Source organism: Gopherus evgoodei, chromosome 7 (genome assembly GCF_007399415.2).
Source record: "Gopherus evgoodei ecotype Sinaloan lineage chromosome 7, rGopEvg1_v1.p, whole genome shotgun sequence".
In the NCBI taxonomy this organism is placed as follows: domain Eukaryota; kingdom Metazoa; phylum Chordata; order Testudines; family Testudinidae; genus Gopherus; species Gopherus evgoodei.
The window spans coordinates 50,089,280-50,116,885 of NC_044328.1; the positions used below are offsets into that span (position 1 = coordinate 50,089,280).

Below are 27,606 nucleotides of genomic sequence, written 5' to 3' on the forward strand. Positions count from 1 at the left end.
AAATTCACAACAATTAGCTGACAGAAGGGGTGTGAAGCTTTTTGGTGCCTGGCACGTCCATGACACTCTCCAGCCAAGTATTAATTAGCGATGATAATTAACCTTCTCAGAGCTGGTGCAGGCAGGCAGTGAGGTTGTTTTGTCTAGACGCTCGCCCTTCTCTCATGGCCCCAGCCTTTTCCTCCCTCTTGGCAGGGCAGCGTGGCTAATGCGGGAGGTCTGACCAGAGCCCCCCAGACCGCAAATGCCGGTATAGCCGGGACAGAGAGAACTCAAGAACCATCCCCAGCTCAAGAGCAAACTCAGCTACTCCAGCAGCAGCAGCAGCAACTGTTGTGCCAAGAACAGCCCCGGGGCCAGGCAGCCGCCAGGGCACGTGACGGCTCCTCACAGTCCGCCCCCGGGGCTGGTTGGCTGGGGCGCGGCGGCCGCGAACTCTCGGGGCTCCGGCACTGGGAGGTGCTGCTGCGCCCGCAGCTTACAAAGGCAGCTGACAGCTCCCGCGCCCCGTGACTCGCCGCCGCCCTCTCCTCCTGCAGGCTGCATCCAGACACCTCTTCGCAGGTGAGACGCGGGCTGTGGCAGCCTGCTTGGGACTGGGGCTCGGGTGCGGAGCTAAGCCAAGCAGGCGAAGGGCGGCAGGAAGCGAATGAACGAGCCCAGCGCTGGGCAGCAGATTCCTGTATATTTCTGGAGTTCAGGGGGATGGGATGTGCACCTGTGGAGGGACTTCCCGCTGATCCCCGTCCCCGGGCAAAGGGAACCCCGGGATTAGTGACCTCTTGAGCTTTCCCTCCGCACAGCTTAGAAAAATACTGATCTCTGTGTATTCCTACTTGCACAAAGCCGCCTTGTGCCCTTCTTTATTTTTGTCACAAAAATTCCAATTTGTTCCATTATACCCTATATTAATCTGAAATAGCGTATCATAAAAACGGTTCAAAAATGTATTGAAGACAACTAGTAAGAAATGGATGTAACCAGCTGTGATTGATAATAGCTAGCAATCTAGGAAATAACTTCTTGTCTTAAATGGGCAAAATATGCAACAGACTTAAGGAATATTTTCCATTTATTTAGCCTATTAGTATGCATCTAGTATGCAGTAGGTGGCCTGTCTATGAAAAAGAAATGTATTATTTAGTTCCACTTTCTGACTGTTTTCTACTCTTCCTTAAAGCTTTCTGCCTTCTCTATTCTCTAGAAGTTAGTGGCTTCAGAACAGACTGTTGTTTTTTAATCAGGAAAAGTTAAAGCATAAATCTAAAAAGCACTTTTTGAAAGTATCAATAGCAGGCATAAGCAGACTCAGTATGAAATTTGAAAAATGAAAAAATGGTAACGTAATTTTTTGAAATAACCTTTAACAGTTTGTTTTGCAGTTTACTATTCTAAAATTGGATTACACTAAATTAACTCTGTGAAGTAATGTATGTTGACTTTGGAGTGAAACATGTTTAGTGAAGAAGTATCCCTGCGCACTCAGGAGACGGAGACAGGGAACTTTGTCCCAGTTTAACTTCTGGTTCTCCACAAAACTGTGCCAACTTTTCAATAATGTGAATAAACTTTGGTAGCTCAGCTGAGAACAATCAATAAACATCATAGGAATTTAATGTAAATATACATCTTGCTTAAAAAACAAAGTATGTATTATAGTTTGTGTCTTAATGTCAAGGTTCCATTCAGCGGTAAAGCCAACAAATCAAACAATGTGGCAGAATTGTAATACATACTAATTATTATTCCACTATAAAACAGCACATTTAAATTTGTCTTAAGTACTTTTAGTTACTCCAGTTAAATCTTGCTTTAATTATACATTAACAATTATTAGTAACACTGACCTGTGACTTGATTAGAAACAGGGAATGCTTTGTGGAGGGCACTCCCATATTATCTTTTTTTAGCTACTTCAAATGTCTTGCAAATTCAGTTATCAAAACTTAAACCTCTGCATATTTTGTTTCACAAATATTAGTTAAGAGCCATCATAATGGAAACTAAACACTCCTGTAGGTCCTCAGACACTTACAAAATGCACTTTGTATAAAACTCAGTAAATTGTTTTAACTTAGCATGCACAAAGATTATGCGAGTTTACACACTACTGGAGTAGCATTCATTGAATAAACAAAAAGAGTCTGTTTCTGCTGTTTTAGGGAAAAAATGTTCAAAGCCTGAAAATGTTGATGGATCACTGCACTATTTGAATGAATGATCCCATAGGTGTAGAGGGCTGGCTCAAAACTTTCAATAATACCACTCAGAATCTGAGGGAAAGGTGAGTAGTTGACAGAGCAGGTGCACAAGGAATCTCTATGCTGCCCCCAAATAGAATGCATGGATGAGTTAGTGGAGATCCAGGGTTACATCTATGAGTATAGAGTAGAAAGTTCATTTGCTCTGGATGAGGAGAAGCCTTGTCCTGGTGAGTGAAAGGATCTGTACTATCAGAATCTGAGTTTTCATTTTATACATACACACACACACACCCTCTACCACTTACAGTTGTGACAATAATCTCCCAAATGCAAACTGGTGCACTGCTGTCTTCCTGAGTTTGCAAACAGACTGCTCCAAATCAGCAGTTGCAGCTCACAAGGTTTCAGGGATCTGTAGTGTGAAATCCACAAGACTTTGATCAGTTTTATCATTGCTGTTCTGAATCCTACTTGCAAAGAAACTATCATGAATAAAGTCAATTTAATGCTCCCAGGGCCGGCGCTTCCATTTAGGCAGTCTAGGCAATCGCCTAGGGTGCCAGGATTATTGGGGGGTGGCATTTTGCCGGGGAGGGGCGGCAGGCGGCTCCGGTGGACCTGCCGCAGTCGTGCCTGCGGATGATCCGCTGCTCCCACAGCTCCGGTGAACCTCCCGCAGGCACGGCTGCGACAGCTCCACCGGAGCCATGGACCAACGGACCCTCTCCGCAGGCATGACTGCGGCAGATCCACCGGAGCCACAGGACCAGCACGCAGGGTGGCAAAATGGCCGTCCGCCTAGGACGCTAAAAACACTAGCACCGGTCCTGAATGCTGCTGATTCTTAGGAAAGTTATGAGCTGCAGAGTTATTGACTAAGGATCTCTCTCTCTCAGGGACAGAGTAGTAGAGACCTCTTCTCTCTCCCCTATTCTTAGGAAGCTGTGAGGAAGGAGAAATGTTGTGTATATTCTTTCCTCTTGCAGCTGTCAGTAAGGTACAAGAATAAAGAGGCAAAGCTTCTTACAGGAGCTGTGGGGGAGTGGAACTTCAAATTTATAAAACATCTAATAGCCAGATGTGGATATGAAAGACTGAGTCATTGTGCATGAACAGCATATTGGTAGAAAGCCCTACATGTTGCTGTTTCCAACTAACTGGTTGCAGGGGAATTGGGCTTCTCACCAAAGGATTGTGGTAGGACCTTGTTAGTGGGCATTAGGAACCTCTGTTACATGTAATCAAATATGTGGATTTGGGTATTCTTTTTACATTTTATTTGGAAAGGGATCCTCAGTTATGGGCACAAATTGTTAAAATTGAAATCCTGAGTGGCAAAGAGCCAAGTGTTTTTTGCAGGAAGTAGTTGTCCCCTTCTGGATAAGGATAATGAACTATTCTTGGAAATTGTAGGAGAAAGTTACAGTAGGTAACCATTAGATTAAGCACTACAGTGATAACCACAGATTTTAATTTGCCACGGGTCTGGAATATCAAAGCATAAATTTTGTATTTTTAAAGGAAATGCCAGAAGAAGGGGCTTTGTTGACTTTAGTGGAAGATCACTTTTTTATTCAGTATACACAATTAGAGGATAACAATCTGTTGTCTGGTATGAAGAATTTAGTAAGTGAGGCCTTTATTAAGGATAGCTTGGGAGATAGTGATCACTTTCTAATAAGTTTTCACACTTAAACCATTGGAGGAATTTTAGATTAAATTAACTTTAAAGGCAAAATTTGATTAAAAATTTAAGTATTAAGCAAAATTGATAATTGTTTATAAGCAAGGGTTGCTATAGATCAGGGGTCGGCAACCTTTCAGAAGTGGTGTGCCAAGTCTTCATTTATTCACTCAAATTTAAGGTTTCGCGTGCCAGTAATACATTTTAATGTTTTTTGGGTCTCTCTATAAGCCTATAATATATAACTGAACTATTAGTGTATGTAAAGTAAATAAAGTTTTCAAAATGTTTAAGAAGTTTCATTTAAAATTAAATTAAAATGCAGAGCCCCCTGGACTGGTGGCCAGGACCCCGAGCAGTGTGAGTGCCACTGAAAATCAGCTCGTGTGCTGCCTTCGGCACCTGTGCCATAGGTTGCCTGCCCTGCTATAGATGAAAATTGACTAAAGCTTATTGAAGAGGTATTGGAGATGGCACAGGGGGCACGTATGACGTTCCAGAAAACTTAACTTGTCGCCTATACACATTGTGGGTTTTTTTTTAAATTTGGAGTAAAAAGTAGATCCTATGGACTCATTGAGAAAAATTCTGCAGAACTGTTAGTTTGGTAAGAGGAAAAAATAGGAAATGTAAATGGTATTTTGTGGAGGAAAAATAGACCCTTTCAACACAACACAGAGGAAAATTAGAGGAGAAAAATCCCATTGATGCTTTCCTTGTGGAGTTACTATTCTTCTATCAAGGGAATAGATTTCCCACTGCATAAGAGGCCAAGGGCCTGCCCACAAACCCAGCATGTCTCCTAGATTACACATTGTCTGAGGAATCTTCCAGAGGCCAGGCATTCCGTATAGAGACCCTCTACGTCAGTTCTGGCCCTATTTCCCTTGGCAGTGGCTGCCTCAGCTTAGCTGGCACAAGATCCCTAATGGAAAGAAGATCCCCCAGGGACAAATGGGCCGCATAACATATCCCTAGCTTAATTATTTCCCATCCTGAGCTCTACAGAACCCGGGGTGGGGGGGAAGAGGGGACGTAAGCCGCATGCCTCCCTGCCTACCCTCTCCGTTGTCCAGACTGCAGAGCAGCCTCCACGGGAATTGCTGCCACGGAGTGGCAGAGCCACTGCTTCCATACAGGAAGGAAATATCTGTGGATCTTGGAAGCAGCATGAGGTATAATATTAAGACAAGAGTCTTTATGTGTAGGGCTGTATATGAGAAAATCAGAGGGCAACAATGTAAGTAATTATTGATTTCCTGCAAAAGAAATTATGAATGAGTTAACTGTTTTAAGAGGGCAGGCTTTGCACTTCTATTTAGGTCCGTAGAACCTTGATAATGCTTCTGTGAAGGATGTGTTTGTGGGTGCTAATGAGGTCAAACTGGAGAAAAGATTGTTGAAACAGTGATAAGCAAGTATTTGGATAAGATAAAAGCAGATGACACACTGGGCTACATCTACAGGTGATATGCTTTCAGGATTGAGATGAGTCAATAACAATCCCTTCTTAAAAGGGAAGCTCTAAGAGACTGGAAATTAGACCTGCGAGTCTGACATCTATATTAAGAGGAAAAATATTCATAGCTTAAAGAGTCCTGTGGCACCTTATAGACTAACAGACGTTTTGGAGCATGAGCTTTCATGGGTGAATACCCACGTCGTCAGATGCATGTCATGAAGAAGTGGGTATTCACCCACGAAAGCTCTTGCTCCAAAACGTCTGTTAGTCTATAAGGTGCCACAGGACTCTTTGCTGCTTTTACAGATCCAGACTAACTTGGCTACCCCTCTGATACATAGCTTAAAGATGCATTTACAAAAGGGCAGTTGTCTGTGTGTGACAACTGTCTGATAATTCAGTTGCTGAGGTACTGATGCATGCACAAGTGTTTTGTGCCTTGTTTTGTTGTTGATTGTCTTTGGTTGGTTTTTAAATAAGGGAAGCATGTTTGGAGAATGAACTTAAAGAAACCTAGGGTGAAGTGTAGTTGACAGAGTATAGGAGTTCTGGGCAAATGGGGCCACCTGAAAGAAGGCAGCTGTGGGAGAAGGATATAAAGAGTGTGTCAGAGAAGTGTCCTGGGTAGTAGAGGGTGCAAAAGGAGATGAGTGCAAAAGAGTGGAAGAGAGCTAAGATATTACTCTTTTTTTGGGGGGGGGGATTCTGCAGGACTGCATGTCCACAGAAAACTGCCCCGCAGTTTTCCTATGTTTCCCTGCAGAAAACGGCAGGGAAGCCGTGGGGGGGACGGACAGGACCATGGGCACAGTTTTTTGGCCCCCCCTCCAAACAGAGGCAAGCCATGGGGGGCACACAGGGTTATATGCCACTCCCCCTTCCCCCCCTTCTGCAAGCAGAGAGCTGCCCAGCTGATGGAGGCTCTGTCTCTCCATTCCCTGACTTTGTAGCTGAATGCTGCCTTCTGGGTCCTAGTGCCAGTCGTGTTCCCCATCTGTGTCCTGGGAGCCTTCCTGTTTTATATTCTGTGCAACAGTGAGTGCCTGTGGTGGAGCTGGGTAGGTGAGGTGGGGGAATGAGGGAACGATGGGCTAGGGGTGGATGGAAAAGGAGGTGGAATAGGGCGGGGGAGAGGAATGTGGAAGTGAGGGGAGGGGGGATGGAGAAGAAAAAGAGGATGGGGAATCACAAGGGCAAGTGGGAGCCCAGCATGTGGCATACCCTTGGCAGCAACTGTGGCTCCTCCATTAAGCAGGCCCCTCAAACCCTCATCCTGGAAAGCCCTACCCCTGTACACCTGGACCCCTCCAACAAGCCCCCCACCCCCAGACCCTCACCCCACTAATCCTCAACTAGCTGCACCTGGACCTCCATCCCTTCAAGCTCTACTCCCCTCAGCACCCAGATCCCCTGCTAGGTCCCTCACACCCAGAACCTGCAGAGTCCCACTGCCCCTGCCCCTGGAACTCCCCAATGAGCCCAGCCCTTGCACTGTGTCAGAGTCAGGTACAGCAACACTGCCAAATCCCTATAATGGGGAAGGTGGGGGCTTCAGGGTGATCTCCCACCTCAGTGCAGCCAGTGGCCTGTGCTCTCCACTGCCATGCTGAAGCCACATTTATTTATTGACAAAAAATTTGCATAATTTTAAAATGTTTGGCACAGAATTCCCTCAGGAGTAAGATATGGGGGAACTTTGTCTGTAGATAATAGGTATCAGTGAAGGGCTTAAGAGGGGCCAAATATGCACCTCACAGAAGCATATGAGAGCAAATTTAGAGTAGAGCTTTGGAGAGATGGCAGGATTGAACGTTAAAGTCAAGGAGGCATGAGAAGGAGAGGTTGCAGTACAGTGCACAGTTGTTCTACATGAGATTATTTGGAGGAGTGGTGAGGTGCCACTGCCAATAATACACCAATGACATCCAGCTATATTCCTAACTTTCCATGGACACAACCTATGTCTTCACAAGCATGGGACATTGCCTACAGAAGATGAGCACTTGGATCAGAAACAGCTGACTCAAACTTCACCTAGAGTGAAATGTTGCAGATTAGATAGCTGAAATGATTAGAAGTATTAAACAAGCCTCTGTCCTCTCCTTCCATTAAAGAGGTCTGCCCTTTATAGCCGTTTGTCAAACTGGTACAAAGCTTCTATGATCCATTGAACCTTCATAACTGGGTAGCATTGGAGTGAAAAATGTCTTCTATATTTAGTCTAACAGATTTTGATTCTTCTTCCTAGATGAGATTCTGGTGACAGTAATCCATATGTTTATTCCCTCTAAACTGCATTTCTGTAATTCACTGCATCTAGGGCTAATGGTGGAAGAAACAGAGATGCTCTAAGAGCTTGTGTATAATCAGCAGCCTATCTCCTCAGAGCCAAATTCCGGAGAAGATGAGACTAATATGGTGCCTTGCCACCTTTGGGGCATGATGCCAAACCTCTTCTTTGAGTTAAATATATATGCACCTTACAAAGATGTGGATAAAGCACAGAATACTCCATGAAGTCCACTAGAGATTGGCCTATAAAAATCTAATTATCTGTGCAGCACTTTGATGCTACAGTGATGGATTCCATAGAAAATGCTAAGATGGAGTACATATATTTTTTTCTTTTGATTTACAAAATGCAATGTAATGTCACTAATTTACATTGTCTAGCCTCTTCTCAGTGCTGTAACATCAATAAATATTCCATAGGCAGATCCAGAGAAAAATATACTCCAGAGTCTAGATGCTCACTTCATTGCTTAGTTCCCACAGAAAGCAAATTTGTTCCAACAGAGCTTGAGTGTGCTAACCTTCAGGTCACATTCCAAAGCCCATCTGTTTACCACTGGTCTCTTCAGAGCAGGTGGAGTGAGTGGTTAAAGTGCTTTAACATTGATATTGGGTCAACCTGTAATACTGAATGTGCTTGAAAGACTGTTTATTCACCTAGAGGAATGAATAGACACATTTTTCTAAGATAAAATTAACCATAAGAGAGGTCATTGGTATTGTATATGAATATTATTATTTTAGTGCGATCATGGTAAAAGTTATGGCATTTGTTTTCTTAGGAGAACTACAGTAAAGAAAGTAAAGAAACACAGGAAAAATTGTCTTAACACAAGTTCACTTTTGAACAAGCTGTTACAATGGATATGAACACTCTTTTCTCCTGTGGTGAGGTGAGTATAGACTTATTACCAGAAAAAAGTAACTTTTCATTTCATTTATCACTACGTCTGTTACAATTACCTTTAGGTCCAGCAGATCCTTGTTCAAATGTCTTAAACATAGATAGATCCTATGTTGGAAAGCTGCTTATACCGAAAAGTTTAACTGAAAGAAACAAACAAACCCCAGAATCAATAATTTTTGCATTTAAAGAGATAAATCAGATAATTCTTCATGAAATGAAAAAAAAATAGATAAGAGTTCTACATTTTTGTGACGTTAGCACAATAAACAACTTCCCAAGTTTAGTGGCTTTTGACCTAGGGTAAAATTTTCAAAAGCTCCTAAGTCCCATTTTTGAAAGTAGGAGTGCAGGGTGGGGTTGTCCACTGAAATACTTGCTTCCTTGCAAAAATCTGCAGAGGCCTCTAATAGGCATGGCCCCAGTGTCAGGACAAGCATGATATCTAAATCCACATATGCCCTCTGATAAAACAATACAATAAATGGAGATATACCTATCTCCTAGAACTGGAGGGGACCTCAAAAGGTCATCGAGTCCAGCCCCCTGCCTTCACTAGCAGGACCAAGTACTGATTTTTGCCCCAGATCCCTAAGTGGCCACCTCAAGGATTGAACTCACAACCCTCATGCAGCCACACCTCCCTGTACAAATATGCACTTCTAGCCATGAACAATCTGTCAGAGAGGTTGTGGGGAGGGGAGCCAGCCAGCACACGAGAGCAGATTAATGCTCTTCTGCACAAGATACAGTCCCGAATAGGGAGCATTTGCGCACTGAGTCAGTAGTTGGCACATTGTTCACACTGTGTTTATATAGTCTGTGAGCTAGTCAACCAAAACCACTTTCTTCTGTTCCCAAAAACTTAACAAAACAAAATCATTTTCAGTCCCTCAGTTCTCTCTGTTATATGTTCAGAATGAATAAACAAATATATAGTATATAAAGAAATTTAAATCATATTCTATGTATATTTGAGCACAAGAAATATATTAATAGAACATATGTTACTAAAACATGTCAGAAAATATTTGAATTCATACAGGACTGTAAAAGAATTCTGTGCAATAGAACCAAGAAAATTAACTTTTATATATTTATATCACTTTTTTTGTAAGTGAAAAACTTCCACAGGGCATCCAGCACAGAAATGTGTCTAGAGGTTATTACCTTCAGGGAATTTTACAAAGACACAAATAGCACTTGATGTGTTCCCAAGGCAAAAAAACTGCTCTTCAGGAGTATTTTTAAGAGCCCTAGGAATAAATAGTCTTTGGCAGAGATGATGAAACAATCTAGGGTTGCCAACTTGGTAATATTTAAAAACTGGACACTCCAGCAGGAGTGCCAGAACCTCTCCTATCCCGCCTTTGCCCCCTGCAAGGCCCAGGCTCTGCCCCACCTCTTCCCCCAAGACTCCTCCCTCATCCTCCTCTATCCCCCTCCCCGACCCAGGTCAGGAGGGACTTGCCTGCTTTGCTGGGGCTAGGAGCTGCCGCCACCTAATGCAGGTAGGAGGCCGCTCCGGCTGAATAGGAGCTGGGGCAAGTGCCTTCCCACCACAGTAACCGGACTTTGGATGTCCAGTCAGTAGATCTGACTGGACGCTGTCAGGTCCCCTTTTTGACTAGATTTTCTGGCTGAAAACCGGGTATGGGGCCACCCTCAGGGTGCATTCTACCAGAAGCAGGGAAATCCAGCATTCAGGGCATGATACAAGGCCTACTGAAGTGATTGGAATTATTTTCATTGTCATCAATACACATTGGCTCAGTGCTCAAACTAGTAGCTAAAATCTAACCTTAAAGCCCCGGAGAGCACCTCCCAGCATCTCTGGTGACATTTTTATAGTTAGAAAATATACATTTGTAACCGAGTCTTCCTGTATGTTTTGAAGTTCCTGCAAACAATATGTATTTTATACATATATAACATGATAGTATGAATTATTAAAATATCATAGGAGCGTTCTCAATGGTATGGAATTAATTATCAAGGTTTTTAAGGCAAATGGTTTAATTAACAATATCAACTTAGTTATTTTGGTGCCGCAAGAGAGATGTAATTTGTAGTAATTTTTCTTCCTATAAAATTCTTCACCAGCTTAAAGGACCCTACTAGATACATACTTGTGGCTGGGTTCTCCGCTCCATCCTCATTTTCTGTCTCAGAAGGACTCCTTGGCTAGCAACACAAAATGCAGAAAAATATTGCTTTTAAGCAGTATATTTTCATGAACTGATGGTCTGTCAGAGAGCAGAAATAGTCCATTTGCTCATTCATAACTTTGGATTTTACTATTTGTAGAGCATATATCAAATATTACATTTTGTACAGAAAGTTAGAGATACAAATTTAAGCATTCAGATCAGGAAATATCAGAACTATATTTTTTTGTGCAACCTTATTTCTGGCCCTTTGCAGGCATGCATTACAATGTAGTCTTTAATTACATGATCACATTCTATGTTATATGGGACCTTTGCCTCCTTATGTGTACAGGACTGCTTGTGAAGTTGTTCAGTATTTCTCTTTATGCCCACCATTCTATGGATAGCCCCAGGCATTCCTTACTGCATGCTATCCAAACCCTGTACTGAATACAGGATTAACTTCTTCGTGGGCTTTTCTATGATGCTTATAGTATCTGAGCTCACAAACAAGACTGAATTTTATCTTCACAACACCACTGATAGGTAGGGGAACAATACTCACTCCATTTGATATATGGGGAACTGAGTCACTGAGAGACTAAGGTCACAGGTTTTAAGTGTCCAACTAACTCTGAGTATCTGAATAACTGGAAGCCCAACTAAAGACACTCAGCATCTGAGATTTTTTTTTTTCCCCAGAGGCGCAGTATGTCCGAGCTCTCATTGATTTGTACTGGAACTGTTAGTACTCAACCCTTCTAAAAATGAGACACTAGCAATCTCAAGTTTGGTACTCACAGTAAGAGGAGCACACAGTTAATGGAGATCTCTGAAAGTCTGGGTTTAAATTGCATGGCTGGGTTGGCACAGGACCCATTTCTCCTGGGTCCCAGACTTAACCAGAGGCTGGGCATACCTCCAAAAGGGCCCAGAATCAGAGATGCTTATAGCTTTCACCTGGGTGGCACCTCCTGAAAAGTCCAACTCAGACTTACGGCCACACATGCATGCTTGATTGCTGCCTTCAATTTCTCTTCAGTCTGAAAGAAAGATAGCTCATATTCTTTGCCGCAGTCCTGTGGCCCTCTCATACTGTCACTTGTTGCAGTTCTTGTGATTTCACAAGTTCCTCGCAAAAGTGACACACCCCAGGCTTGGGTCTTCAATCAGAGACACGTCTTCCTAGCTGTGTCACGTGCACACAGATTTCTATGCAGAATTTGGCCCTAAATAAAGAGGAATCCATGGAAACATTTCAACAAATTCTTTTCAGTCATCTTTGGAAAGTGACACTGGACCAAATTTATCTGTGGGGCAACAGCACTATCTCCACTGGAAATACATCAGGGATGAATTTGACTCCTTTAATCCTCCTTTCTTTGTGTTTTTACAGTAGTGGTTTCCACTAGCAACACTATAAAGGACTGTCAACATTTCTCTTACAATAACAGTACAATAGTGTTTCAGCCATAGACATGAATTGCAGCTAGAGACCTAATGTGAAAAATAAATGCATTTCAAGTCAGAGAGTGGTGGTGGGGTGGGGGGAAAGTGTTTGGTTTGTTCTTGTAACTCAAATATAGCTTAATAAAATTTTGCAGGCAATTGCTATTCTTAACTGTTTGTTTGCATTTTTGCCCAAATACATCTTTTTGTAAAGAAAAGCATCTGGTGACATTCTTGAGATTTTTAAACACATCATAAAACATACCTGTTCTCTGGCATTGTGCCTGCAGGTGTGGGGCAGATGGTGCTATTTTCAATTTAGCTAACTTATTTTTGGTTTACTTCTGGGGTTTGTTATACTGAATTTGGAGAGTACTGTAATGGGCTTATTTTTTATAAATTCTGTAACTTTAGGAGTAAATAACTAGCATAATACAGCGTAATGTGTCAGTGTGACTTCCAGGGACTGATTAGTAAAGAAGCAATGGTGCTAGAACACTTATTATGATTTGGTTAAAGGTCCCTAAGTACACAATTAAATGGGAGACCATAATTGCTGCAGTATCTAAAAGGGTGTCACCAGGAGGAGGGAGAAAACTTGTTCACCTTAGCCTCCAATGATAGAACAAGAAGCAATGGGCTTAAACTGCAGCAAGGGAGGTTTAGGTTGGACATTAGGAAAAATTCCTAACTGTCAGGGTGGTTAAACACTGGAATAAATTGCCTAGGGAGGTTATGGAATCTCCATCTCTGGAGATATTTAAGAGTAGCTTAGATAAATGTCTATCAGGGATGGTCTAGACAGCATTTGGTCCTGCCATGAGGGCAGGAGCTGGACTCGATGACCTCTCGAGGTCCCTTCCAGTCCTAGAGTCTATGAATCTATGCCTTAAATAATGTGGAGCTAAGGATGGAACTAACCAACTATGGATAACTCTGTCTCCTTCCCCTGCCCCCACCCTGCAGTTATTCACATGCACAAAGTAGCAGTGTACTGCTGTGTAGTGTAGAGAGCAACATAGTAAGAGTTTCAGGCTTAACTCTAAATATAGAGACTTTTCAAAGGTTAAAGCTACAATATTGCTTCTTGTCTATAACATATCAAGGGTGTACAGCAGATAAATAAGACAAATAAATAAATGCAGCACTTCCATGAGGAAAACAAGTGAAAGGCACCAATGGAACACTGATACATTTCATTCATTATATGTCATAATCTTGCTTATTTCATTCATTAACAAAATATTGTAAGAGTTGGATGGTGTGACTGATACCTCAGATTTTTTTTTAATTTAATATTAGAGCCTGATCCAAAATCTATTGGTCTTTCTGTTCATTAGAGCAGGCTTTGGGTCAGACCCTAAAACATGATAGGAAGCTTTTACTTCAGCATATTGTAGCGTATGATGCAGAGTTGCTGTAGAGTAAATCGTATTTGACTAGATTGTTTCTCAAAGATTAACAAAGTTATACTAAGCTGTCCTTGATTCTACCATTTAATCCAGCACTGCTAGTTTAGTATACTGATTATAACAAGATATGATTATCTGCTACTCTTCTTACTCTTAAACAATGATACAGAGCCCATAAAATTAGTTTTCACAGACCATTCATTCCCACCTCCTTCTCTTTCATATAAAGAGTTCTATGGGAGATTTGTGTTAGTGATCTGTATACAGCATCAGAATACTAGCAAGTCCTGGGCAGCAATGGGATGTATATGTAGAGATTTCTATCTAGTTCCGTGTGTGCATGTATGCCCACATACTTTACTAGGAACACTTTTCAAGAAATATTTCAGTTTTTAAATCTTGTACTGACAGTATTTCATATCCATCCACCTGTAAAGCTAGGCTCTCTTAGTACAATGCATTCATGTATGCAGGTCTGAAGAAGAAAAAAAAAGAGTGCATTTTAGGTATCTCTAAAAATTATCTGAAAGAGTTTTTCTAGTGATATTTGTTGTTTTAAAGCACAACAACTTGAATCAAGGGCTAGAAGAAGGACCGTGTTGCCCACTGGGAAGCTCCCCCTTTCCAATAATATACAAACTCCCACTTCCAGCCCAAAGTGATCTCAAGATATAAGCCCCTTAAACTTGCCACTGGTATGGAGTGAATTTTGACCTATCTGCACCTCTGGCTAGTGTAATTATGTGGGGACAGCCCACATCAAGGATGTCAAGGGAGAAGGAAGTGCTTCTCTAAGAGATTGTTCTTTGTTCTTTTCTTTAAGAAGACACCTATTGGAAATTGCTTAGAAGTTTGGAATGTTTAAAGGAGATCCTGACTGAGATGGATTAGTGAACACAGTTCAGGGTAGATGGTGTGTGGGTGTGTGTGTGTGTATATATATGTGTGTATGTGTGTATATATATATATATATATATATATATATACGTGTGTGTGTGTGTGATAAATGTTATTTATTACCAGCACCACATATGGGATAGATGAATGGATAATAGTCTAGATACACAGTCAGTGGAAATTCTGCCTGAGTAAGAAATAGTCACTGGGATCATAATTTCACATATATGTAGCCATAAGAAGTGCATGTTTTCCTGTGAAATGGTGTTAGAGAATGATTATAATACATCAGTGTTGTACACACCATTCCCTGGACAAGAATAGTGCTGAAAGACAGACTGGGAAAAAGAAAAAATTTCTTGGAAATTAATTTAATTCTTCTCATGCTGGCAAACTTTAATAATATGTTTAATGCAATAATTAGACTAATTTTAGTTAATGTAACAAGGAATACAGTATTCCAACAGTTTTTATTTCACAGTATACTAATAAAAATATTAACACAATCTGACATTCTCATACAATAAAAAGTTGCTGAAACTGTTGAAAACATATACAATAGACATCCCTTCCAAAATTTAGAATGGCCTCCCTGTGCTTTGGTGGAACTGCTTTCAACATTGCTCCCAGACAAATGGCAAAATGACAAATGTTTGAGTGGAAAACACTCAACTAGTCTGATGCTTATTACTCAGAACTTGAACTAATGTGATCCATCAACTAACAATGCTTGCAATCATCCAGTGTCATGCTTTATGTACTAAATGGCCATGGCATGAACACACAAATTTCTAACTGTGATACTAGAGATTGTTTAATAATTACAAAATTTAAGTGTTTTGTTTTGCAGATTAAAAACTGCAGATATTTGAATTAGCAAGTAATAGAGCAGTATAAAATAAATAGTATTTTATTATGATATACTGGCAGATGGATAACTGATTTGGTACAGTACGGCCTCCATCTTAATCCCTTAAAAATAATAGAAATCAAAGACCGTGCTGACCTGTTATCCAAACACCCAGTACTAATGCAAGACTAGGCCATACGATGTATTCTCTCCAGTGCTTTATCCAGTCTAGTTTTTAAATGAGATGAGCAATGGCCCATCCACTGCTTCTCTTGGGAGACTATTACATAATGCATTCAGCTGTTCCTCTTGTTCCTGATATTCAGCCAAAAATGTGTTGCTTAATTCATTCCATTATTCCTAGTTTATACTCAGACCACTTTAAACTACTGCACTTCCTTTTCAGCACCAGGTTGTGCAACCCCCTCAGAAATAAATGGGACTGGGGCAAATAAGAACTCCCCAATGTACAGATTGGACATTTGGGCCCTGGGTAAGTGGTTAAATCAGCCAATTCTGTATGTGGCGGACTTTCTGGGGCTAACTACTTGGCTCATGGCAAGCCCTACTCATAGTAAGACAGTCTCGGGCTTATTTGAATCCCAGTCTTTATTTAGAAATAAAACAGTAGGGGGTACTTAAGAACTGGAATGTAGAAGAGTAGATGGCAGGAGAAGTTCTGATGGTATAAAAGATGTGAGTATGAGGAATTAGGATGTAGTGTCCCCCCCACTTAAAGTCTGTTGCTTAAATAAGAAAAAAATCAAAGCTGGCGTGCTAGAGGTGAACAGACTAACATTTAAAGCATAGCCCTTTGCTACAGGTTCAAAACTGCAGCATGCACATTCTAAGTATAAACTATAGCTCCAGTAGTCTCCCTTATCAAGACAATGTGGTGATTGGAATGGAAAACCAGTGGAAAGGAATACGAAAGTCTCTTCAGAGGAAAACAATGGTACTTTGGAACTGTAGTATCAATGACACAATATGAGTGTGAGGAACTATTGAATTCTAAATCAAGTCATCACAATCTTGGACTCTATTTAGAACAAGGGTTCTCGAACTGGGGGTCAGGACCCCTCAGGGGGTCATGAAGTTATTACATGGAGGGATCGCAAGCTGTCAGCCTCCACCCCAAACCCTGCTTTGCCTCCAGCATTTATAATGGTGTTAAATATGAAAACAAGGTTTAAGGGGGTGGTCACCACTACAATAGTTTGAGAACCACTGATTTAGAATTTACTGAGTAATTCCTAAAAATAATGATAATTGTTAATCATAAATTGAAAAATGTACTATTCTTTCAGAATATCAGTAATGCAGCTTGGCATGAATGGAAAAGACATTGTATATGTCACACATTTTGATGTCTGATAATTGAAGGAGAATTTCATGTTGTACTCAGAAAATTGATACATCTGTATTTAACCAGGTTACTTTGTTTTGTAATCAGTTGAGAATAGCTATTGACGTCACTGAATAAAAACAGCATCCTTAGATCAAACGCTGAGCTCTGTCCTTAGGACTCCAATAAAGGAGAAAATTCAGACTGCCAGCAGACTGCATGCAATACAGAATTGTTTTGAAAAGAAAGCTAATTGTGAATGCATAAGCATTTGCTGTAGGAAAGACAAAGTTCTGAATACAAACCAATTGATAGAAAAGGTGTATTGGTAGGACATGACTTGAAGGATGTATGCAGATACATATATTAAACACATTTAAACAAAATCCAGGGCTTTCATTTTCTTTATAATTTTTTAATGGATAAAGTCTAATGGAGAATGTATCAACCTACTACCTAAGCACAGGAAGAAAAGATGTAGTTAGTAATGATTTTGATCTACCCACATAGTTAAAGCCTCAATGCCAAATTGCAAAAAAGTATCATAAGTAAAATTACACAGCTCTGGTTGCCAATTAAGTAATTTTGCTCATGTACTAAGACTTCCTGTTCATTCCCCATAAACCTTGTATTTGTGAAAGACATCTAAGATGTAGAACAGATTTCCCCCACTGTTTTCCTGAGGAGGAGAAGGGATTTGGACAGGGCTCTGCCACCTCTCAGGTGAGTGCTCCTAGGCTTTGAGGGAGACCCACCTCACAATGTTCCAATCTCTCCTATTGAAGTTTTCACTTCAATATTTAATTATTCAATTATTGAAGTAACTGGGCCAGTGAAAGAGTTAGAATGACTGTAACTTAGTGATTAGAGCATTCACCTGAGAGGTGGCACAGCCCTGTTCAAATCTTTTCTCTTCTTCAGGAGGTGGGATTTCAAGAGGGGGTCTCTCTCATCCTGGGTGAGTACCCTATCCAGTAGTTATAAGGGAGCTCTTCATTTTGGCCTCTACACGCAACTTAGGTGTCCGAGTACCAATCTTCCCCAAGTTTGTGGATCACAAACAGAGCTAGGCAGCTATCTCTGTGAGAGGGTTGAGGTTTAGCATACTACCCTCTGGATGGCATCTCCTATTGGCTAGCTTAGGTGGTTCCCCACCTAACATGCTGGCTTTGTAGATTGCTGTCTAAGGCATGTATCTCTTCCCCTTTCATAGTTAGGCATCTCCACTCCTATACCCAGACTTTGTGGATTGCAGTGTTTTTCCTGTGATTTTTCTAGGCACTTAAAAGTTAGGTGCTTCAGTGCTGCAACACCATAGTCCCTTCATGGATTTGGGCCTCTGTGTTTTCTCTTCAAGTCCCAGCTCCTGGAGTAGTGTGACTATGTGATGATTTTATTTCAAACAAGTAACTGTCTAGCCCTTATGTTTGCAGAGAAAAGGTTGCAAATGTAAACCCCATAACTCAAAAACCCAAAGGCAAAAATTTAGTTTAAATTTCATTTTAAACCCATTTCATGATTTTTTTTATTATTATGAGACTCATGATTTACCATTTGGAATTGACTGCAAGGCCATTATATTTGTTTACACTTGTAAGATAGTATGTAGGATTTAGACCTCTTTGTAATTCATAAGGCTCTTTCTTTACCTTTTGTGTCAGGTACCAAGTTGGGGCTTGTCTACACTTGAAAGTTTTATTGTGAGAAAGGTAGTATGTGAAATTAAAGCACAGTACCGATTCCTGAATAACTCCATGTGTAGACAAGCTTTTAGTAAAGTAACATCATTAATCTTTGTAACATTTCATTCTAGGCTTGGACTGCAGCCTCCTGTGGTATGAAATTGCAGACTGTAAAGCTGCTTGACATAACTGTGCTCTATCCAAATAGCCTGACTGGTTAATGTGAGTGTGGCTTCTGAGCATTTGAAAAATGTAGTTGACTAAAGCCAAACACAGGTATTGTTAACCTATTAAGGTGAAGAGTCTTTGTAAAAGGAGTTTAGAAGCTGTTCTCAAAAACTGATTGTATCATTATGAGAGGGAACTCCATTTCTATTAATCTTCAATTTGCTATAATAGATTGTCTTCTTCCCTCTAGTAAAATTTTCATTAGCATAGAGAAAGTGTCATTTAGCCACACAGTTATACATATACCTGTTACTAGGGGAAAGTGTTAGCTGCATGCTTGTGGAGGGCAAATGATCAACTATTAGGCCTGAGGGACACATGTTAACATGGTTCCTTCTAGTTTTGTAACTGCAATCATTTTCCATTAATGGGGTACTTGGTCCTGCTTCTGGACTGGAAATGGACTAGGTGACTTCAAGAAGTCACTTCCAGCTCTACATTTATATTATTAATTTTGATAACCTCAGATTGAAATAAACCAATTTACTATAGAGACAAAGTGGGTGAGGTAGTATCTTTCATTGGACCAACTTCTGTCTAGTGAAAGAGAGAAGCTTTCGCTACAGGGTGTACCTCAAAAGCTTTTGTTTTAAATCTCCTCTACCTTGTGTCTCTACTATGCTGGGACCAACACTGCGAGCAGTTTACTATAGACTTTTAATGCAGGAGTGACGTTAATAAAAATTAAAGGGAGAGGTGTGGCCAAAACATCACACCCGATACTGGTAAATTCAACTACTAAATGATCTGGTGAGGGCTAGGACCTATCCAAAGAGCACGGAGACTTGTACTCTTTTATTATTATTTTTTTTTTATTATTTTTTATTGACGTGTTGGTACCTGACCAATGTTTGACCCTTTTAACTTACGTGTGACCTCCTCTGGTTCGTAACGAACCGGCACATAAAGCTATAAACAAGATCACCTCCTTGCATTTAAGAAGGAGGGACGCGTGCAGCGCTCCCAGGGGCGCACAATAAGCCGTGCTGCAGGCTTGCTAAACTGGAACGGGCTGTACAGTTGGCGTGCGCTGGTTGCGAGATGCGGCTGTGGGATCCGTGCTTGCAGCACGCAGGCCAGCCTGGTGCCGGCTGTTGCTCCGCGGTGTGGGTGCATGCGCCCGGGAGTTGGAGGGGCTTTTGTGCACGCGGGTGGCCTTGGCGGCAGGCTGCAGACACGGGTCCCTGGAGCGCCTCCAGCCTCCTTCCTCCTTTACGCACAGACTCCCGGCCCTGTTTTCATGAATGAAATCCAATGCTCCGCTATAAATAGCACGGAGGGTACAGACGTCACCAGGACAAGAGTGGCAGCGGCTCCCGCCGCGGAGCGAGGAGCTTCGCTCCTGCCTCAGTCTCCTCGTGGGGCGGGCTGGGGAGGGAGGAGCGGGCCGGGAAGCGGCGCGCGCCCTGGCCGGACAGCAGCAGCGCTACCAAGGGGCGCGACAGCGCCATGCTGCCCCCCTGCAAAGCCGCGCTGGCCCCTAGCCCTGCGCGCCCGGCCTGAGGAGCAGCCGCCGCTGGGTCCGTGCGTCCCCCCGCCCAGCCTGAGGGCGGCGAGGCAGTGCGGCCCCTCCCGGGTAGGTGCCGAGTCGCCCCGCGCGCGGTTGCCCTAAACTTCTCGGCACGCGGGGACTCCCCGCCAGCCCCAGCGTGGGCGAGCAGCGGGCTGCGGTCACAGCCGGGCTGGCTCGGCGTGGCGGAGCCTTGGCTGCGGGGCTGGCTCGCACTTAGCCGCTCCCTGCGCCTGCCCACGGCGGCTGGCTGGGGCGGGGGCCCTCCCGCAGGTGCACGGCGCCCTGGCAGCTTGGAGCAGAGACGCTGCCCCATAGCAGAGGGTCCTGGCCGGGACTCGCTTTCCCGCCAGTGAAGGTGCCACGCACAGGCAGAGGGGTGCAGTGCGGGCAATACCTGCTTGCACTTGGCACATGCACTGTAGCTTGCTAAGCAGCCATGGGGCTGAAGGGTGGTTTTGTCCTGCTGTGTCTATGGAGTCTGTTGTGGGTTGCTGTGACAACAGCTAGAGGCTGCCATGAGGGACTTGCAACACACAGATTATTTGGTGTCTGATCTGGCAAAGCCTGGTGGGGAGAGAGGTGCGGCTATAAACTGATTGTTAGGTTAACATCACTGCAGTTTATCTACATAGTGTGGAGCAAACATCCAGACTAAAGAAATGTCCAGTTATTGAACTGGTGCAAGGTAGTCACCTGAGAGTTCAGACTTGACTTTTGCTGATCAAAACATCAGCTGTGTCTTTGGAGCTGGCTTTACACAACTACTTATTAAACAACAATATCCTTGAAGTTCTACCTATGGTTACAGCGAGAACTACAAAGTGATGCCAAAATCTCGGTGGCTCGGTTCATCCTCAGCTTGTGTACAGTTCCTGGACATTCAGCTGAATCAAAGCCAACCGTTCAGCCTGAGGTGGAAATTACTTTGTTCAGTGAGCTCTCAGATATTTATCAGGTTCTGAACTCTTTCTAGGAAAAAGGCATTTGGGGAGAATCCTGCCAAATAGTGTGAGGACTGAAAAATGAGCATGGACTATTTTCAGTTAAAGATTAGTAGAACAGAGCATATTAAATGTGAATTACATGTGTGGGAGGTGGTGGTGGTGGGGATACAGTATTAACCATGGGAAGAAAATTGGTTAGTTTCTCCATTATATTTTTTGCACTTCCTGTATGCCTGGTTCTGCAGTCATTATACATGTAAATTGCCGGTAACCTCATCAGGAATTACACTCATGCTGAGGATGCAGAAATGGGCCTATTAACTTCTTTTAAATGCTTAATTCGTGAACTGAGTGAATTCATAGGGCAGAATTCCCCATGATCTTAAATATTTTTTGGGGAAAAAAACAATGTGGGGGCCTCTACTAGCTCTGGTAAAGTTCCTTTTGCTGCTTCAGGATCCCAGAATGAAAATGACTTATAGTCCAGTGCACATACTAGAGTGGGGGAGACCCTGGATCTAGTCTCCCATCTCCAGTCATTCTTTCTTTATATGGAGTGCAACAATTTCAGCTGGAGAGATTGAGGAGCACCACATCAGAATATCGCATGGCTCAGTGGTTAGATCACTCTCATGAGAGGTTGGAGACCCCTATTCATATCCCTTCTCCACATCGGGCAGAGAGTGGGGAATTGAACCTGCGTTTCCCACATCCACTGTAAGAGCTCTAACCACAGGATTAAAGGTTATCGGGTGAACGGCGTTCCTCCTCCAGCCATTTTGTGTGGAGTGAGGCAGGCGCCTAACTCATTCTCTCAAAAATCAACTTAGGTACCTACCTCTCCCTAGGCATCTAACTCAAGCTTTGTGGATCACAGTTTTCCTGTGATTTTTCTACTTAGGTGCTGTGACACTCAGTATTGCAATGCGAAAGTCTCTTCATGGATTCCACCTGTGGGTCTGTTACCCCTTCACAGAAGTAGGATTTGGTAGTGCAGCTGCTCTAGGCCTTCAGGACCAGTGCTGACACCGCAGGAGCTTAATCATATCCTTTCCCAGACCTCCAGCCTTGTGGACACTCTGGTTTACAGTTTACCATGGCAGGGATATGTGATAGTCGAAGAATACAACTCACAGATTTTGCAAAGGTTTCTGCCACAACTATATTTTACTTAGCACAAGAAATAAACAGCTCTAGTTCAGAGATGGGCAATCTACAGCCTGCAGGACACATCTAGCCCTTGAGTTCCAAGGCAGGAGGCTAACCCCCAGCCTCTCCCCTGCTGTTCCTCCATCCCCACAGCCTCAGCTCACCTTGCCACTAGTGCTCTGACCCGCCACTCCTGCATATCTGTCTGAGAGACTTTCTTTTCTAACCTCTGCTCCACTTTGTCACGTGATCCCCCTGATCACGTCCTCAGGTGATCAGAGTCTTCCAGAAGTGATCTGTTGCTTAGGTACCAGCTCACCTGGGCTGAGTGGTTCTTTTGGGTGGTAGCCAACTCTTTGTCCAAGGGTGCTTCTGTGTGAATAGAGGACCATCAAGGTTTAACAGCCCTCCATTGTTAGCATAGTGTCACTATCCCTTGTAGGTTTCAGAGTGGTAGCCGAGTTAGTCTGTATCAGCAAAAACAATGAGGAGCCTTGTGGTATGCCAACATTTTTATGGCTGACTTAGAACAACGCTTCCTCAGCTCTCGTCCCCTAGTGCCCCTACTCTATTTGCACTACATTGATGACATCTTCATCATCTGGACCCATGGGAAGGAGGTCCTTAAGGAATTCTACCAGGATTTCAACAATTTCCACCCCACCATCAACCTCTGCCTAGACCAGTCCACACAAGAAATCCACTTCCTGGACACTACAGTGCAAATAAGCGATGGTCAAATAAACACCACCCTATACTGGAAACCTACTGACTGCTGTACTTACCTACGTGCCTCCAGCTTTCATCCAGACTACATCACGTGATCCATTGTCTACAGCCAAGCTCTAAGATACAACTGCATTTGCTCCAATCCTCAGACAAACACCTACAGGATCTCTATCAAGCGTTCTTAAAACTATAATACCCACCTGCTGAAGTAACGAAACAGATTGACAGAGCTAGAAGGGTACCCAGAAGTCACCTACTACAGGACAGGCCCAACAAAGAAAGTAACAGAACTCCACTAGCCATCACCTACAGCCCCCAACTAAAACTTCTCCAGTGCATCATGAGGGATCTGCAACCTATCCTGAAAGATGATCCCTCACTCTCGCAGACCTTGGGAGACAGGCCAGTCCTTGCTTGCAGACAGCCCCCTAACCTGAAGCAAATACTCACCAGCAACTACACACCGTCCAACAAAAATACTAACCCAGGAACCAATTCCTGCAACAAATCCTGTTGCCAACTCTGTCCGCGTATCTATTCAAGGGACACCATCATAGGACCTAACCATATCAGCACACCATCAGGAGCTCGTTCACCTGCACATCTACCAATGTGATATATGCCATCACATGCCAGCAATGCCCCTCTGCCATGTACATTGGTCAAACTGGACAGTCTCTACGCAAAAGAATAAATGGACACAAATCAGACATCAAGAATTGTAACATTCAAAAACCAGTAGGAGAACACTTCAATCTCCCTGGACACTCAATAACAGACTTAAAAGTGTCAATTCTTCAACAAAAAAACTTCAAAAAAAAGACTTCAGTGAGAAACTGCAGAACTGGAATTAATTTGCAAACTGGACACCATCAAATTAGGCCTGAATAAAGACTGGGAGTGGATGGGTCACTACAGAAAGTAATTTTCCCTCTGCTGATACTCATATCTTCTTGTCAACTGTTGGAAACGGCCGACATCTACCTTGATTGCATTGCCCTCATTAACACTGCAAAAATAATTTTCCTTCTCTTGATATTTCACCCCTTCATGTCAACTGTTGAGAATAGGCCACTTCCACCTTAACTGAATTGGCCTCGTTAGCACTAAGCCCCTTCTTGGTAAGGCAACTCCCATCTTTTCAAGTGCTGTGTGTATGTATATATACTGCTTGTTGTATTTTTCACTCCATGCATCTGATGAAGTGAGTTTTAGCCCACAAAAGCTTATGCCCAAATGAATTTATTAGTCTCTAAGGTACCACAAGAACTCCTCATTGTTTTTACCCTTCCCTGTAGTTTCAGTCAAACATGGAGGTAAAAAGACAAGGCAGATAAGCTCCTCTTCAAAACTGAGTTTGTAGTTAAGTAAATATATATTCATGATCTCAAACTGGAATTCATAAATTGTCACAGGGTCCTAAAGAGATACAGCAATGTATTAATATAAAAAGAAATAGATATCTCAAGAGAAATTAGCCCCACCTTGATGAGTTTTGTAAAACTCCTACCATGTTAATACTCCAAGCTTCACTATAGTACAGTGGTTCTCAACCCAAGGGTACGCTACATGCCCCTGGGAGTATGCAGATGTCTTCCAGAGGGTACATCAACTCATCCACCTATTTGCCAAGTTTTACAACAGGCTACATAAAAATCACCAGCAGAATCAGTACAAACTAAAATTTCATACAGACAATTACTTGTTTGTATTGCTCTAAGTACAATACCTATATTTCAATTGGTTTATTTTTGAATTATATGGTAAAAATTAGAAAGTAACATTTTTTCAGTAATAGTGTGCTGTGACGCTTTTGTATATTTGTCTGATTTTGTAAGCAAGTAGTTTTTAAGTGAGATCGAATTTCGGGTTACGCAAGACAAATCAGACTCCTGAAAGGGGTAAAGTAGTCCGGAAAGGTTGAGAGCCACCACTGTAGTATATAGGTTGAAGAGAAATGTTGACCATTTGGTCCATATATCCTGCTAACTTTATAATTCCTGCTAATACCTATTTTCCCAGCAAACAAATGTAAGTACTGGGGGAGCAAGACGGCAGAGAAGCCCTGAAAATAGCAGAAACAAAGGAGCAACTGGCTGTTATTTAACCTGCTTTCCCCTGGCTTCTCCCTCCGCCCAAGCTGCCCAAAGCCTGTGTGAGGACCACAGTGCAAAGCATGCTTCGGGCTCAGTCATTCATTCCTGAGCATGGCCAATTAATGGGGAAGAGGAGAAGCTGAGCAGCCAGTCTTTGCAGCTTGCATGCACGAAAAGAGAGTGAAAGTTCACATCAAGAAATCATGGAAATTACTGCTAGTGAGATCAATGTAAAAAATCTCACTGTTTCCTTGGTCCCCGTGAAAAGAATGAGAATGTGCAGCCCTGCTGAAGGAGCAAAAGGTAGTATGCTGTGTGAACAGAAAGGGGACAGAGCATGGAGGAGATGTGACAAGACCTGGGCTCTTGGTTTCTGGATGCAGATCCACAGGGTTGGAGCTTGGATTCTCCGTAGCCAGTGCTGTCCCAACCTTTCATGAGGATACTAAAACTGATTCCTCCGTGTGGTAAGAAACAACTGAGGGGCCTCAGAGGTTTTTGTTTGGTTTGGCTTTTTTGGTGGTGGTGGGGTGAGGGTGGTAATAAATCTTTTTCATTTGTTTTTTGGCAGAAAGGAAGAATTTTGGTACTAGACATTACAAGCAGAATTCTCCACTGACTTTTGTTGCTGGGTTTGCACAGGGTGTAAGTGCATGACATAGCCCTGAACCTGTTAACAACATTGACCTAAAGTCAACCATCACAAACCCTTCCAAGTGCTAAATATTCCAATGACCATGCAGGTCTATTGGGTTATTCCTGCCATCATGTAGTTGCATTGCTCATTATTTATATTTCTCTTATACACTCAAAAATAGGAGTGAATAAAACAGAAACTAACATTTTTCAAAATCATAACTTATAAAACAAAAGGAAAAATATGAGAAATGTCACTTAGAGCTCAGCAAACAAGGGTATGTTAGCATTTAAGAACAGCATTTTGCACAAAATCTGCTGAGGATCTTCAGAAACTCCATGCATTGGCTATTGCTATCCCCTGTTGTATTAACAGGGGCCAATTAGATGGGGTTGATAGAAGATAAAACATTCCATTATTAATCTAGCATATCTTCCCAACATCCTAACTTAATATCTTCTAAGTAGTCTCTCCTTCAGTACAAAATGGATCAGATTCTACTCTGGTGTAAATTGGTATAACTCCATTGAAGCCAATGGAGCTATGCCAATTTATACCAACTGAGGATCTGCCCCAAAAGTCCTGTTTGCCTTACCTTGTCACGTGATTTAACCCTCATTACACTGATCCCTTGTTGTCTGTCTCTGGTACTGGCTGATCCATTGATGCTAACAATGTAAATTTGTTATTACTTCCCTTTTTGCCCTGTCATTTGATAATTTTCCTCATCTAGGTTACACCTCATGAAAAGGTTTTGTGACAGTCTTTCACCAGCTGCTGCCATCTGTCGGGTACTTGATATCCTGCTGTGGTTTCTTTCGCCAATTTATTTGGCTTAGTTCTGAATTTATTAACTGAAGTATATCAGACTGCAGTTGGTCTTATGGCCCCTTCCTTTCCCATCCTCTCCTTGAATCGAAGATGCCTGTGATTTCTGCCTTTTAAACAGATGTACCATATCTGAAAGTTCTTTTTCTCCTTTCATATATGCCTATAAATCCATTTAGTTTCTAAAACAAAAAGGGTTTGTTTCAAAGTGAAAACAACTCTTTTGCTTCCCTGGCTCTATTGCATATCTGCTTTGGCTTTTGCCAGCATTCTGATATCCTAACAGTTTTCAATCTAATGCAGTGACTTCAGTTCCTGTAGAATTTAGCACTTCTGCATCACTTCTAAATCTCCAGCTTCTGTGTTTGCATCTTGGGTATGCATATATACACTCTGCTGCACTTCCTAATCACCCTTTGTTGTACCAGGTTATATATTGTTTCTATAAAGTATTCATAGTAAGAAAAGTACACCCTTAAAATAGATAGTACTGCCTTGCTAGGGGAGAAACCACAAATGCAGCCGCGTCACACATTTCTAGGAGTCTGTTTCTCAGTGAGTGCTCTTCAAGGTCTCATCAGTAGGTTTTGTGGGGTTTTTTTGTTTGTTTGTTTGTGTCTGTTTTTTTTTAATGCTAGCGTTTTCAAAGGCATCTGAGGGAGTGAGCACCTATCTCCATTCAATTGCATGAATTCAGGTGCTGCTCTTCATTAGATTTCTTTGAAAATGCTAGCACTAGTCTTAGTAATGGAAGATCTGTTTACTCAAGGGTCTCCCTGTCCCTCATGTCCAAAATTGTCATTTGAGACAGGCAGGGTTGGAACTATTCAGTTAACCTTTGAGAGGGAGGAAGGGAGGGCCTTCTTTGGTGAGCATTGGAGGTTCTCAAATCCTCACTCACGACCTTCAGCTTGAGGGCTCGATCAAGTCCATAGCAATAAGCCTAGTAATTACTTTGCCATGAGCCATCCTGTTGAAGTCAATTGGATTCCTCACAATAATAAGTATGAACCCTAGTAGTAAGTGTTGCCAGGATCAGACCTAAATCACTGGGCAGATGCTTGAGACCAGAGGTTCTCAGTTGAGGGGCCATAAGCAGATTTCAAGCAGGGCCAGCGTTAGACTTGCTAGGGCCCAGGGCAGAAAGCTTA

The 27,606-nt window shown here is 42.4% G+C and overlaps 1 protein-coding gene across 6 annotated transcripts in view; it reads left to right on the forward strand.

The window, feature by feature from the left end:
- Positions 1–480: 480 nt before the first annotated feature.
- The window catches only part of RHOBTB1 (Rho related BTB domain containing 1), a 70,336-nt gene continuing 43,210 nt past the window's right edge, over positions 481–27,606 (forward strand). For 3 of the 6 annotated variants that reach the window (XM_030570814.1, XM_030570809.1, XM_030570815.1), the window contains exons 1-2: positions 481–564; positions 8,425–8,535. The gene's annotated coding sequence lies outside the window, so the exon portion shown is untranslated. Of the gene's footprint in view, positions 565–8,424; positions 8,536–18,462; positions 18,554–20,038; positions 20,136–25,370; positions 25,458–27,606 lie in introns of those variants that run through there. The other 3 variants (XM_030570812.1, XM_030570811.1, XM_030570813.1) reach the window with 3 other exon arrangements.